We start from the raw sequence: 15,930 nt of genomic DNA on the forward strand, positions 1-15,930 counted from the left end.
TATGTTTACAATGCATATTATGAATCAATATAAAGGAATTAAGTACCAATACATGCTATAACATGAATGAACCATATGCTGTATGACTTCATTTATATGAAATATTCAGAATAGATAAATCTATAGAGATATAGAGTAGAATAGTAGTTGATTGCGAATGAGAAGAAGATGTTTAGGGGAATGATGGCTAATATGTATGGGATATTTCAGGTGAGTGTTGAAAATGTTCTAAAATTAGACTGTGGAGATGGCTGAAAACTCTGTAAATATACTAAAATGGTACACTTTAAATAAGCTAATTTCATGGCATATGTAATATATATCAATAAAGCTATAAAATTACTGAGGAACAAAGGGCCAAGAAAAAGTCAATAAAAACAAATAAAAATAATATAAGGGAAAAACATGAACAAATACATGTTTATTTATATTCACACAAACACACACATCCTGAACATATGAAAAAAATTTAAACTCATGTTTAATTAGAGAAATACAAAAAACAAACAAAAAATCCCAATACAGTACAAAAAAACAAACTCTAGGTCAATTTCATTTATATTCAAGAATGCAAACTTTGAAGACAGAGTGCCTTGGTTCAGATCTGACATCCACCAATTATTACTGTCCATAACATCAGTTAAGTTCATTAACTCATGCTCCTCAGTTTTGTTATGAGTTAAATTAGGAGTAGTTGTGCCACTTACCTCATTGGGTTACTCTGAGGTTTAAATACTCTACCATATGTGAGGCATTAGAACTGCACCTGACACTCAGTTAAGTACTATCTGAAGGTAGACTATTATAAATATAATTTAAAAATTAGTGACAGGAAAACAGTGACAAATCAAATCCAATAGTTTATTCAAGGAATTGCTCAAAATCAAGAACTCAATAAAATTTGTTATATCCATTAATAAAAACTTAAAATAATTATAGAAAATACTACTTAAATACAACAAAACAATGTTTATCAAAATCCAACAGTAGGTAATGCTATGCCGAGGATGCAAAAAGTTGAAACAACTGGCACTGTATGTTACCAATAAGGAAAACTGAATAAAGCACAGGGTCATAACTTTTCTCAAGCTCATTAGAGAGTTAAGCTCTCAGGAAAATCACAGTTTTAATTTCAGGGAAGGACAAGACTCCAAGGAGAAATGGAGATTTGCATTTGCTGACAGGCTCTTTCCCACACAGCTCTACTAGGTGCTCATGGGAAATATCAAGGGCAGTGTAGGAGACCAGAGATAGCTTCCCTCGGTGATGCATGCATGCAGGGTGTATGAGGAAGGGGACTGGCTGCTGTTATGGAAGGAGAAAATACCCCACACCATCTCCCAAGTGGACCCCCTGTGAATACAGCAAAAGTCATGTATAGCTCAGAAAGAGACAGCAAACCCTCAGGAAACAGGAAAACTACACTGTTTGGGAACCATAGAAACAAGAACTCCCTCTATCCTTGGGTGAGAGGCAGGATATAGACCTGGGTCCAAGATCCTGTACTGATACTATTAGATAGCTTTTATAACTGGAAGAGGGGCAGGAAATTGTCCTATGCAATACCTGCCACAGATACAAGTGAGAGTTTGGCTTTCATGGGAAGAACTTTGAGAACCCCCACCCCAAAGTCCAAGCACAAAGAGACTGTCTTAAGATTGAAGAAGCGAACTCTTAGTCCTCCAACACTAAACTATAAAACAGAATTCTCCTGCGGAAAGAAGGACGAGTGTAGTTGTGAGCAAACTCTGAAGCTCAAGCACACAGAGTCAAATGAAAACCAAGGGTGAAGCATGAACACTGAGAACAATCCTCTGGCATCTATCTTGAGCATAAGGCAACAGCACCTTGTTACAATTTGAAACATATGATGCATGGGCATAGCAACAAAAAACCCATACCCAGCTCAACTCCTGTGTGGACCAATTCAATGCTCATTCTACTGGCTTACTCACAATGTCCAGCATTCAACAAAAATTACGAGACATATGAAAAGTAAAAGCAAGACATAACTGTCAAATGACAAAGTAATCACAAAACCAGACTCAGAAATGACCCACATATTGTAACTATCAAACTCAGACTTTAAATTATGAAGGAAAATAGAAAGTCTTCTGTTAAATGTCAAGCTAATTGGTGTAATGTAGAATACATTCCCACTAAATTATGTGAGAGATAAGGAAATCCACTATTATAATTCCTAGTCAAGATTATTTAGGCAGGTCTAGGAACTGTGGAAACAAAAAGGGGATATTATTAGTTTTCTTTATGTATCTTAGCACTATATTTACTGGCTATGGTGAACATGTATAACTTTTAAATAAATTCTTATTTTGAAATAATTCAAGGCCCAAAAGAACTTGCAAAAAGTGTTCCTGTGTAGCCTTCATTTAACTTCTCCCAGAGATGACATCCAATATGCACCACAATATATTGTCAAAACAAGAAAATTGACATTGATACAATGTCAGATGTAGACCTTATTTAAATTTAATCTGTTTATATATTTTCCCTCCTGCCATCACTTCTTGATATATAATTGTATGGCATTTAAAATTACAAACTCGGAATACAGACGTGTTACCATACTACAAAAAAAACTTCCTGCTACCCTTAATAGTCGTACCCTGATCCTCACCCTAATTCCAAAAAACCAATGATCTTTTCTCCACCATAATGATTTTACCACTTTGGAACTTTTATACAAATTGAATCATATAGATACAACCCTTTGAAATGGGCTTTTCTCATTCAGCATAGTGCCCCTGGAAAGCATCTAGGTTGTTGCATATATCAATCAATTATTCTTTTTTATTGCTGAGTAATAGTCATTCATTGTGTGGATGTTGATCCATTGACCCACTGAAGGATATTTGGCTTCTTTCTAGTTTGGGAAAATTTCAAGCAATAGCTGCTATAAATATTTTTGTATATGATTTTTGGGGACATACATTTTCATTTCTTTGGATAAGACCCAGGAGTGCAATAGCTGGGTTGTATGGCAGTATATGTTTACAAGAAACGAGCAAACTGTTTCACAGAAGGGCTGCATCCTTTTATATTTTTACCAGCAGTGTATGAGGCATTCAGTTTCTCCACATGCTATCAACATTTGGTATTAAGAGTAATATTTTTTAGCCTTTCCAATAGGTGTAATGTGGTAGCTCACTATTGTTTTAATGACCATGTAAATTTTAAGAGATTTTAATTTTTAAAAGTTCTAAAAATAATAAAATTAAAATGCAAGATTTCTGTGTCCTTTTGTCAAATATTCAGCTTCAGCAATCCTGATATTGGGTCCAAGAATCTAAATTTAAATGTTCATAGTGCTTATTCAAGTGCTCTGCTTCTGAAATCTATCCTGAAAAAAAAAAATACAGTCTTTAAAATTTTAACTCTCATGTATCCTTTCTCAGGAAACTATTAGAGAATGTACTCTATCAAAATGAAAGAATAAATCAAGTAGGAGAAAAATAGGGTCCAGAAAACAGGTAACCCAACATAGGAGAAACTGAAAGAATGCACCAAATAACACTGAAAGTAGATTCCAGGACTGGTAATGCCCTATAGAGCAATCAGTTCAGATCCTCAAAAACGAAACAAAGAAAACAACATTTTTAAGTCACCTGATATATCTGAATGTATTAAGAGATTTATCTAGTAGAGAGTATACAGATGTCCTAGTGATAGATATACAGCATACAAACTAGAAATCCAGACTATAATTCTAAGGAAGACAAAATATTAAAAAAAAAAGGTTTTTTTAGGAACTGTGAAGGGTTTGAGATTTGTATCGTACTTGTAAGCTAACAATTAGCCTGTCAGTTTCATGCATGCTGGCAGAAGACACAAGAATCCTGGGTCACAGACAAAGAACTTTTATTCCTCCAGGTACAGCACAAAGATAGTGGGCTTCATGTTTGTAGAGGTTGTCTCTGTGCCCCAACTCCCTTGGGGGGCAACAAGGAGGGGGACCAGGTGGATACTGCACATACAGGGGAATGCATCACAGCTGAAGAACTCCGAGCTGAGGGAAGCCCGACCTGTTATAATATGCTGCAGCAAACCTGCCTGACTATTACTTTTCATGTGTCTCATAATTTTTTGTAGAATGCTGGACACTATGAGTAAAACAGTGGTTCTGTTTTAATGGTATTGGGTAGTAAACAGTCCTCAGTCAGAAGAAGATAGTTTTTATTGTCGTGGGTAAACAATACTCTGCTTTAGAGGAAGACACTATATATTCCAGGGCTATCTGCTAAACAAATATCCTTTAAAACATAATTCAGAACAAATAATTTTAGAAATGTTAAATACATGGGGTGTGGCAAAAGTAGGTTTACAGTTGTTAGTACACGAAAGTTTATTTTTGTTTTATTATTTATTAATTATTGTATTATTTTCCATATGAACAACTGTAAACCTACTTTTGCCTCACCCCATATAGTATAGGCCATATAGAAATACTAAAAACCCATGGGAGAATTGTCACCAAACTTGGTTAATTTAGAGAGCCATGACCATCATTAGTTTTAGAAAAATAAATATAATTTTAAATGCCTGAGTACAAACATGTCATTAGAGTATGTATATCCTTACATTTTACTTTAGTTTCAATCTCCTTGTTTTTAAGATATAATCTGACAAAGATGATATAGTTTCTTTTTTTTTTTTTTTTTTCATCCTCACCTGAGGACATTTTTCCATTTTTTGTACAGATAAGAGTGGGAGGGAGAGAGAGGAAGAGAGAGAGAGAGAGAAACATCGACGTGAAAGGGACACATCGAGTGGCTGCCACCCGCACGACCAACCAGGGCCGGGGACAAACTGCAACCGAGGTACATGCCCTTAGGGGGAACCGAACCCGGGTCTCTCCGGACCGCAGGCCGACGCTCTAACCGCTGAGCCAAACCAGCCAGGGCGATATAGTTTCTTAATAGCAGAGCAAGGACAAAAAAACAGGTGTATGACACCTACACCAATATTCTTTCTACCACCACACTCAATGGAACATGGCTATAATGTGCCATACTTTATAAACAGATTGTCCATACACTTTATTGGCTGTACCAGTATCTCTGCTCTCATCTTATAGATGTGGGAATCAATACTCAGAGAAGTTATCTGATTTACTAAAAACTCGTTAACTAATAAATGGGGAACTCTGAATTTTTAAATTCAAAACCCATTACTAGAGCTATCTACCAGAAAATAAACCAAAGCCACCCCCCACAGACAAAAGGGTAGGGTCATCTGGGCATATCGAAGGCAGTCCATTAACATGGCTATAACAGAAAAATGATTAATAACTCATCCTCATTATGATTTCATCGTAAGAAATTATATAATTATTTGCTATCAAGTACAAAGGTTGTTTGCTATTTACTCAGTCCGCTATAAGAGTTTATCTTGCAGTGACATCTAAACAGCAAAGGACAAAATAAACAAATAAAAATATCTTCTATCAATATTTTAAAGCCAATAGCAAAAAACTAGAATTCCTGAGACTGTTCAATTTATGAGCAAAGCACAAAATAAAAATCCTCTATAGAGTTTTAGTTGGGCAGTTACTACGAAGACAATATTAAACCAGAATATCCCTTCCATGTCTTGAACTTAGTAGACACTCAGTAAATATGTTGACTCCAACTAGGACAGAATAAGTTTATTTAAAAAACTTACTGATCATGTAACATGAGTTCAACAATGTGTTAAACTGTAAGAGAATAGCAATATGAAAAAGCTATTGATCCCCTATGTTCAAGTTTTTGATTTAGGGAAGATGACCTTTAAGCAATCAACTAATATTACAGAGAAAAATAAAAGCTGTAACAGAAGTAAAGACTAGAGGAAATTAAACAACATGACACATTTAGGAAACTCTAAGTAGTGAGGTATGGTTGGGGTTTATCAATACTATAAAGAGATGAATGGTTTCAAAAAAAAATAGGAAAGAAAAGAAAAACCAGGCTAAAACTAGTGTGGAGTCCTAATTTCATCCTTAGAAGTTTAGATTACATTCCGTAGACAACAGAAAGCAATTAAAATATTTTATTTATCTAACCATTATTTCACTCTTGCGCTTAACAGTTACTTTCTCTTTGTATGTTTAAAAATTATTACCCCTGTTGCTCTCAATGTATTTTAGATATTATTTCATTATTACTGTTGGGAAGTCAGTGAGTTTAACTTTCTTTGTAAATATATCCTTTTTCATGGTTGTTTTTAAGAGCTTGTCTTTATTTTTTTTAATTTATTTTTTTAATCCTCACCAGAGGACATTTTTCTATTTTTTGTTCAGATAGAGTGGGAGGGAGAGAGAGGAAGAGAGAGAGAGAGAGAGAGAGAGAGAGAGAGAGAGAGAGAAATATCGACGTGAAAGGGACACATTGAATGGCTGCCACCCACACTACCAACCAGGGCCGGGGATAAACTGCAACCGAGGCACGTGCCCTTAGCAGGAACCAAACCCGCATCTCTCTATACCGCAGGCCGATACTCTAATCGCTAAGCCAAACCGGCCAGGGCAAGAGCTTGTCTTTAAATCGGATGTTTTGCAATTCCTTCCAAGTTATCATACTTAGAATTCATTTGGTATTCCTTACTCTAAGGTTTGTGTCATTTGACAATTCTGGAAAATTCTCAGTCCTTATTTCTTTGTTTCTTGCCTTTTCACTGTTCCCTATATTATCTCCTCTAGAAATCTGAATAGATTTATTTTAGACCTTTTCACTCTATCTTCTGTGTCTTTTAATATTTCTTTTATATTTTTTATTTCTTTGTCTCTATGACTTACATTTCCATACTTGTTCAATTCTATCTTGCATCACTAACAGTTTCTTAAACTCTGAAATCTGCTGTTAAACCTATTTGCTGTTTAATTTTAATTATTTTATTTTTAATTTCCAGAAGTTCAACCTAGTTTTTTCCCAAACCCACTGGATCATTTTTAGATATTTTCCTTGCTCAAGCATCTTGTTTGAAACATCTTACTTAAACACTTACATTATATTTGTTGAAGTACATGATTCTGCTGCCTTATGTGTTTACTGACATTCATTAGAAGTGCCTTTTTCTCTTTCATGCTTTTTTGATAGCTCAGGGTCTTTGAAACTTTATAGGAAATACTAAAGGCCTAATGTGATGGTAATTTGCTTTTAACTGTTGTCTATGGGCCCCTTCAGTATAAAGCTACTTCAAATTAAATCCTCAGCTTTTAGAGCCACACAGACAATATGAATTCAGGCAACCTGTGTGGTTCTCGACCTGTTTGAAAGGGGGCTGTGGATGATAAATTCTCAGTGCTACTTCCCCTCTCCACAGTCAAGAAAGTCAAGTTACCTTGTTGTCTTATTTTGAATAAAGGGCTGGACTCTGGTTCACCGGAACACCAGTGCTGTGGCCACCCAGGATACCAGCCTCAGGAGAGCACACCTTACTGCGCGCTCTGGCTTACAGGGGCTCCGGGCTCTATCTCTGGGCTGTCTTCCCCTTGAAACCATTAAAATGGAAGCTCAAATTTACCCAGGTTTGAGGAATGCACTCAGAGTAAAAGACCCCTTCAGGCAATCACTTACTTTCCATACCTGCCCCCCCATCGCCTCCCATTTCCACTTTGTTTAAAGCCTTTTCAAATCCCGTATCTTCCCACCTTCTCAGTAACCTTGCTGTAAAATACTCTGAAAATATAAACTTTATTTAATTATTAAATAAACTTTAATTAAAAAAACGTTCTTTTTTATTATTTTTATGAGGAAGGTCATTCAGGATCTCTATTTTTTTACACTGCTGAAAATGCAAGACCTAGTGAAGGGTTTTCAGTAGAAAAGGGCTACCTGTTTTATAATGACAGTTAATAGATGCGTGACAACTGATTGAGAGGTGAGAAACTGAGGACTAAAAAGTTAAGTTGGGAGGGCACCATTATTGTCTAGATCATGAACCTGACATAAAGTAAAGACAGGGTAATTAAGAGAAAAAGTAGGGAAGCAATCACTGTTGCAGAATTGACAAGACTGGATGTTAAGTTGCTTTGAGATAAGTGAGAGCTTGAAAGGATATGAAGATTATGTTAATTGTATTGGCTGATGTCTAGGAGTATGGTAGTACCACTAATTAATAGATGTTGATTGATCAGTTTGGAAGTACATAATAGAAATTTATTACAAGTGATTTAAAATATAGGGCACTGTTTGTGTTATCTGAAAAATAAATCAGGGTATTGGCGCTTAATGTTCCCAAAGTGGTTCACTGGCTAAGGGGTTCAATGATGTTAAAGGCCAGCTTCTCTTGTACTTTTTTCATGGTATAAAATAGATACTGCAGTTCCAGGCAGTAAGTAAGTGTTCCAGGCAAAAAGAAGAAAGGAATAACGCCCGATGCATCTGCCCTATGTCAGGAAAATAACCTTTTCAGAGACACTCCAACTTCTTCTCCCTGCTATAGAATTCCTCTTATGCCTCATTGGCAAAAAGAAAGGCTGAGAAAATGTTTAACTTCAACAGCTTCTACAGTAAAGGCAAACAAAGATAAATAGAATTGGGAATAAATGTTAAATTATAGCCCTGGCTGGTTTGGCTCAGTGTTTAGAGCATTGACCCACAGACCAAAGAATTGCAAGTTCGATTCTGGTCAAGGGCACACGCCTCAGTTGCTGTTTGGTCTCTGGCCCTGGTCAGGGTCATGTGGGAGGCAACCAATCAACGTGTCTCTCTCACATCAATGTTTCTCTCTCTCTCCCTCCCTCCCTTCCTCCCATTATATTGGAAGATAAATGGAAAAATATCCTCAAGTGAGGATTAAAAAATCTATATTTAATATATATATTAAATTATATAGTCAATAGTGTTTGACTCAGGTCTTGACTTCTTCCTAAGGGGAGGGTTAGGGAGTCAAATTAGAGATTTGGTTTCAAACTTGTTAAGATATATCTGAGTGGAAGGCATACAAGGCAGTCATTAGGATATAAGTGATAAGTGATTATTACAGGAATGGATGAAATGTGAAGAGACAAACTTACAATTAAAAAAAACACACACGCCAAATGCTGGAGAGAATGTGGAACAAGAGAAACTCTCATTCATTGCTGGTAGGAGTAAAAAATGGTACAGCCACTCTGGAAGATGTTTTGGCAATTTCCTACAAAACTAAGCATATTATTCTTCTTATTATTTTTAATACTCACCTGAGGATATTTATCCATTTATCTTCAGATTGAGTGGTAGAGGGTGGGGAGAGAGAAAGAGGGAGAGAGGGAGGGAGGGAGGGGGAGGGAGAGAGAGAGAGAGAGAGAGAGAAAGAAAGAGAAACATCGACATGAGAGAGACATATTGATTGGTTGCCTTCTGCACGACCTGGCCCAGGGCCAGGGATGAACCGAAAGCCAGGTACACGCCCTTGAACCGGAATCAAACCTACGACTCTGGTTTATGGTCCAACACTCTAACTGCTGAACCAAACCGGCCAGGCTAAACATATTATTATATATAACCCAGCAACTGCAGTCCTTGGCATTTACGAAAATGAGTTGAAAAACATGTCCACACAAAAACCTGCACATGAATATTTATAGCAGCTTTATTCATAATTGCCAAACTCTGGAAACAATCAAGATGTCCTTTAGTACACAAGTGGATAAATCAACTGTGGTATATCCTGAAAATGAAATATCATTCAACATTACGAAGAAATGACCTATGAAGCTATCAAAAAATATGGAGGTACTTTAAATGCATATTCCTAAGTGAAGGAAGCCAATCAGAAAAGGCTACATACTGTATTAATTCCAACTCCATGACATTCTGGAAAAGGCAGAACTATGGAGATGATAAAAAGATTAATGTTGGCAGATCTTGGGAGAGGGAGAAATAAATAGGTAGAGCACAGAAGATTTTTGGAGTAAAACTCTTCTGCATGATACTACTATAATAAATACATGTCATTTACATTTGTCAAAACCCACAGAATATACAACACTAAGAGTGAAACCTAATGTAAACTATGAACTTTGGGTTACACTGATGTAGGTTCATGGACCATCACAAATGTACCACAATCTTGCTGAATGCTGGGGGCATGTGCAAGAAGGAGGCCAAAAGGGATATGTGGGCACTCTGCACTTTGTGTTCAATTTTGCTGTGAACCTAAAACTCCTCTAAAAAAAAGATTTTTTAAAATGACAGAAAAATACAAAACTAATCACATAACCCAGGGAATCATTTATACTTTAAGAGTTCATAGAAAAAGGGGAACCAGCTAAAGGATAGCGATCAAGAAAAAAAAAATAATGGGGATCTAGTTACAGAGAACTACAGAAAAGTATTTCAAAAGGGAAAAGCCAAAGAAATTAAAACATGTTCTAGTTAGGTTGACTGGCATTCTGAGTAGGAAAAGGGATGATAAGTTTCAAAGTTTTACTTATCAGAGGTTACTTATAATCTCAGAAAGGATGGGTTCTAATGGAATTACCGTGGAGAAGTCCAATAGTTGAAAGTTAAAGATGTGTGATAAGAAACCTAAATAAATAAAAGAGGAAGGAAAAGAGGAAGGAAATTATATATATATATACACACACACACACATATGTATATGTATATATATATATATTTCTTATTAAGTCTGATGTCTGTGTATTTATAGCTAATATAAATTTATTTTTAAAACATTAAATGTCCAAAATGTGTTCTTTAAGAAACCAATTTGTTAACATAAGTGGATACATTTTATTTTAAAGGAATAAATAAACTGTCTTGTTTTTCCACATAACTTTCAGCCTCTCATCCTATATGTACCACTGTGTTTTACTTGCTATTTAGAAAAATTACAAATATTACAATAGTAGGGAAATTGTATCATGCTAGCAATTTAGCTACTATAATAGTATAATTCCATAGTACTTCAAAAACCATGCAAATGATCACCACAAATCCAATTTTATGCTCTACCACAAAAAATAATTTAGATTGAATTTTCTGGTTGTTCAAATAAACACATTGCTATACAAAAGCACAAGATTATTAAAAAGTATTTCCTTGTATGATAATTGGGTATTTGCCATAATTATCAATTGGAAAATTCTATGGAAGGCTGGACCATTAACTTATATTTTTCCTAAACATATCTTTAGGACTGTTTCCTTTAGGAATTTCAGTGTAACACTATGAAATAAAACATGCTTTTTAGCTCTCATTCTATTCAAGCTTACCTTTATTAGGACATTAACAATAGTACCATTTATGATACAATACCAGAAGTATTTTTGGCAGACTAAAAGGTCCTAGAGAGTAACTCTTTTTAAAAAGACTTCCTAAAGCTCATTTAAATACTATCTGAATGTTAAACCAGTTGGCAAACAAAGAAATGATAGTTGTAAGTAGACTGTAAAAGATAAGTATTACTACTCAGAAAGGAGACAGAAAATTAATCAGATAGCTTGTTAATATGGTGCTTCCTCAAAAAAATTAAAACTGGGGCTTCATGGGGGAGTTTTACCGAACATTCAAAGAAGAAATAACACCCATTCTCCTCAAATTTTTTCAAAAAATTCAAGAAGGAAGACTTCAAAACTCGTTTTATGAGGCCAGCTTAATTCTAATTCCAAAACCAGAAAAAGACACTACAAAGAAAGAAAACTACAGGCCAATATCCCTGATGAACATAGATGCCAAAATCCTGAACAAAATACTAGCAAATCGAATCCAGCAATATATCAAAATAATTATTCACCATGACCAAGTGGGATTCATCCCAGGGATGCAAGGCTGGTACAATATTCACAAATCAATAAATATGATAGACTACAGAAACAAAATGAAGAATAAAAACCACATTATCATATCAATAGATGCCAAAAAAGCATTTGACAAAATCCAGCACCCATTTCTGATAAAAAACGCTCAGCAATGTGGGAATAGAGGGATCATATCTAGACATAATAAAGGCCATATATGAAAGACCTACAGCCAACATCATATTCAATGGGCAAAAAATAAAAGCATTCCCTTAAGAACACGGACAAGACAGGGATGCCTACTTTCACCACTCTTATTTAACATAGTACTTGAAGTCTTAGCCACAGCAATTAGACATGAATAAAAAATAAAGGGAATCCAAATTGGAAAGAAAGAAGTGAAACTGTCATTATTTGCAGATGACATGATATTATACATAGAAAACCCTAAAGACTCCATCAAAAATCTACTAGACTTAATAAATGAATTTGGCAAAGGAGCAGGACACAAAATTAACATTAAGAAATCGACGGCATTCTTATACACCAATGATGAATTCACAGAAAGAGAAACTAACAAAACAATCCCATTGACCATCGCAGCAAAAAAATTAAGATACCCAGGAATAAACTTAACCAAAGAAATAAAGGACCTATTTGCAGAAAATTACAGGACATTGAAAAAAGAAATAGAGGAAGATATAAAAAAGTAGAAGCATATAACTTGTTCATGGATTGGAAGAATTAACATCATTAAAATGTCCATATTAGCACTGGCCAATTTGGTTCAGCGGTTGGAGTGTCGGCCTGCAGTACAGAGAGACCTGGGTTCGGTTCCTGCTAAGGGCACGCACCTCGGTTGCAGTTTGTCCCCGGCCCTGGTTGGTCGTGCGGGTGGTAGCCACTCGATGTGTCCCTTTCCCATTGATGTTTCTCTCCCTCTCTCTTCCTCTCTCTCCCTCCTGCTCTATCTGAACAAAAAATGGAAAAATGTCCTTGGGTGAGGATAAAAAAAAATAATAATAAAATAAAATGTCCATATTACCCAAAGCAATCTATAGATTCAATGCAATCCCCATCAAAATACCGATGACATATTTCACAGAACTAGAACACATACTTCAAAAGTTCATGTGGAACCAAAAAAGACCGTGAATAGCCACAGCAATCTTGAAAAAGAAGGACAAAGTAGGTGGGATCGCAATACTGAATATCAGGTTATACTACAGAGCTACTGTAATCAAAACAGTCTGGTACTGGCACAAGAACAGGCTTATAGACCAGTGGAACAAGAGCAGAGAACCCAGAAATGGACCCAAGGCAATATGCTCAATTAATATTTGACAAAGGTGGCAAGAGCATACAGTGGAGTAAGGACAGCCTCTTTAATAAATGGTGCTGGGAAAATTAAACAGCTACATGCAGAAAAATGAAACTAGACCATCAACTTACAGCCTACACAAGAATAAACTCAAAATGAATAAAAGACTTAAATGTGTCTCATGAATCCATAAAAATCCTAGAAGAAAATGTAGGCAACAAAATTTCAGACATCATACGCAGCAGAATTTTCACTGATACATCATCTAAGGCAACAGAAACAAAGAAGAAAATGAACACATGGGACTACATCAAACTCAAAAGCTTCTGCACAGCAAAAGAAACAACCATCAAAATGGAAAAGCAACCCACTGTATGGGAGAACATCATTGCCAATGATACATAAGAAAAGGGATTAATTCCTAAAATATATAGAGTACTCATACAACTCAACAAAAGGAAGACAAAGAACCCAATTAAAAAATGGGCAGAGGAACTAAATAGACACCTCTCCAAACAGGACATACAAATGACGAAGAGACATATGAAGAAATGCTCAACATCACTAATCATCAGAGAGATGTAAATTAAAACAACAATGAGGTATCACCTCACACCTGTCAGAATGGCTGCCATCAGCAAATCATCACACAACAAGTGTTGGCGAGGGTGTGGAGAAAAGGGGACTCTAGTACACTGCTGGTGGGAATGCAGACTGGTGCAGCCACTATGGAAAACAATATGGTGTTACCTCAAAAAATTAAAAATTGAAATTCCATTGACCCAGTGATGCCACTTCTAGGAATATACCCTAAGAAGCCTGAAACACCAGTCAGAAAGAATGTATGTACCCCCATGTTCATAGCAGCACTATTTACAATAGCTAAGATCTGGAAACAGCCCAAGTGTCTATCAGTAGACGAATGGATAAAAAAGCCGTGGTATGTATACATAATGGAGTATTATGCAGCTATAAGAAGATCTCTTATCCTTTTAGACATGGAAAGCCCTGTAAAGTATTATCCTAAGTGAAATAAGCCAAGCAGAAAAAGACAAATACCACATGATCTCACTTATATTTGGAATATAATGAGCATAACTGCCTGAGGAATAAGGTAGACCCAGAGACGTGAAAATCGAGTACAGACTGACAACCCTCAGAAGAGGGAATTGTGGGGGGAAGGAAGAGATAAACCACTTAACTTATATGCATGTACACATAACCAATGAACATGGACAACAAAGCCGGGAATGGGGTGGGGGGGGGGGATGGGGAGGAGGGTGTCAATGAGGAAAAAAAGGAGAAACATTTCTAACAAAAATAAATTAAAAAACAAAACAAAAAACTAAAAAAGAAAAATGAAAACTGGAACTGCCTTTTGACCCAGCAACCCCATTTCCCAGAATATATCCTAAGAATCCTGAAACACTAATCAAAGCAATATATGCACCCCTATGTTCATAGCAGAGTTATTTACAATAGTCAAGATCCGGAAACAGCCCAAGTACCCATCAGTAGAGGAATGGATAAAAAAAAGCTGCAGTACATTTACACAACAGAATACTATGTGGCTGTAAAAAGGAAGGAAATTTTACCTTATGAGGACCTGGAGATTATTATGCTAAGTGAAATAAGCCAGTCAGAGAAAGACAAATAGCATATTATCTCACTTATATGTAGAATATGATGAACAAATAAATTGATGAACAAAACAGAAACAGAGGCATGGATATATGGAACAGTCTTACAGCTGTCAGAAGGGAGGAGGGTGTTGGGGAATGGAGGAAAGATGGTGAAGGGATTAGCCAAAGAACACATATACATGAATATAGACACAGATAACAGTGTGGTGTTAGCCAGAGGGAAGGGAGAGTGGAGGCTGGATGGAGGTGGGCAAAGTGGGGGAAATGGGGACATCTGTAGTAGTATCAACAATAAAAATAAAGCTAAAATTATAAAACAACGTTATTTTTTGATTTGCAAGTATATATTTAAAAATTATTACACCAACTTATACAAATACAACAATAAATTCCTTGGAGTAATTAAGAATCACAGGAATCCACATGTTTTTTGTTTCCCATTTATTTTTCTGGTCTATCTATAAATTTGAAAGAAAATTAGGAAAAGTGCATTAAACGATAAATGCAAAGTCCGCCCCTAACTGAGTTTCAAAATGAAAACTAAATACATTTGGTAGAAAAATCTAATTTCAACCAAATCTCATACTTTGAACATATTAAAAAATGTTTTCCACATGAAAATGACAACACTTTTTAAATTTTGATAAATAATTCAGGCTTAGTGAGCTACACTGCTAATGCCATAATACTCGTCTGTAATCTGGAGTAAAAAAAACGAATTTAAGACAACAAAGCACTTATACAATCCTCCAGACAGCACATCTTTTACTTATTTATATATTTTTTATTGCACAATATCAACAATGATGGATTTTTTTTTCTGTTTCCTATGGGAATGTTTTTGTGTTTATTTTTAACCCGTGCATGAGAATGTCAGCACCTTGAGGGCAAGGACCATTACTAGGTCACAGGCAATATGCTAGGAACTGGGGCAAAGACAAAAAAGGGGAATGGAAAGTCATAAGCATCTTAAGAAAAGAAGTATGTAATACTGTAAGTAGAATCAAAATAATGTTCCTTTTCATGATTATTGGACCTATATTACAATGAAACAGAACTTCTTGTCATGAAATGTACATTTCACTTGTTTCAAATTCTAATGGAACATATTTTCTTTTTGGGGGGATTACAAGTAACATTTTAAGTACTATTTCAATTCCCAAACATATTCTCATATCTTTCAAACAGTGTCAGTTCTGTGGGTTACTAATATTAAAAGTCATTTAAAAAATGAGTGT

The 15,930-nt window shown here is 35.6% G+C and overlaps 1 protein-coding gene across 1 annotated transcript in view; it reads right to left on the bottom strand.

Annotated features, from left to right (window-relative positions):
- The window catches only part of MIPOL1 (mirror-image polydactyly 1), a 281,045-nt gene that overhangs the window by 151,997 nt on the left and 113,118 nt on the right, over positions 1 to 15,930 (bottom strand). The window lies entirely within an intron of this gene.

This window comes from Molossus molossus, unplaced genomic scaffold (assembly GCF_014108415.1).
Source record: "Molossus molossus isolate mMolMol1 unplaced genomic scaffold, mMolMol1.p scaffold_m16_p_1, whole genome shotgun sequence".
In the NCBI taxonomy this organism is placed as follows: Eukaryota; Metazoa; Chordata; class Mammalia; order Chiroptera; family Molossidae; genus Molossus; species Molossus molossus.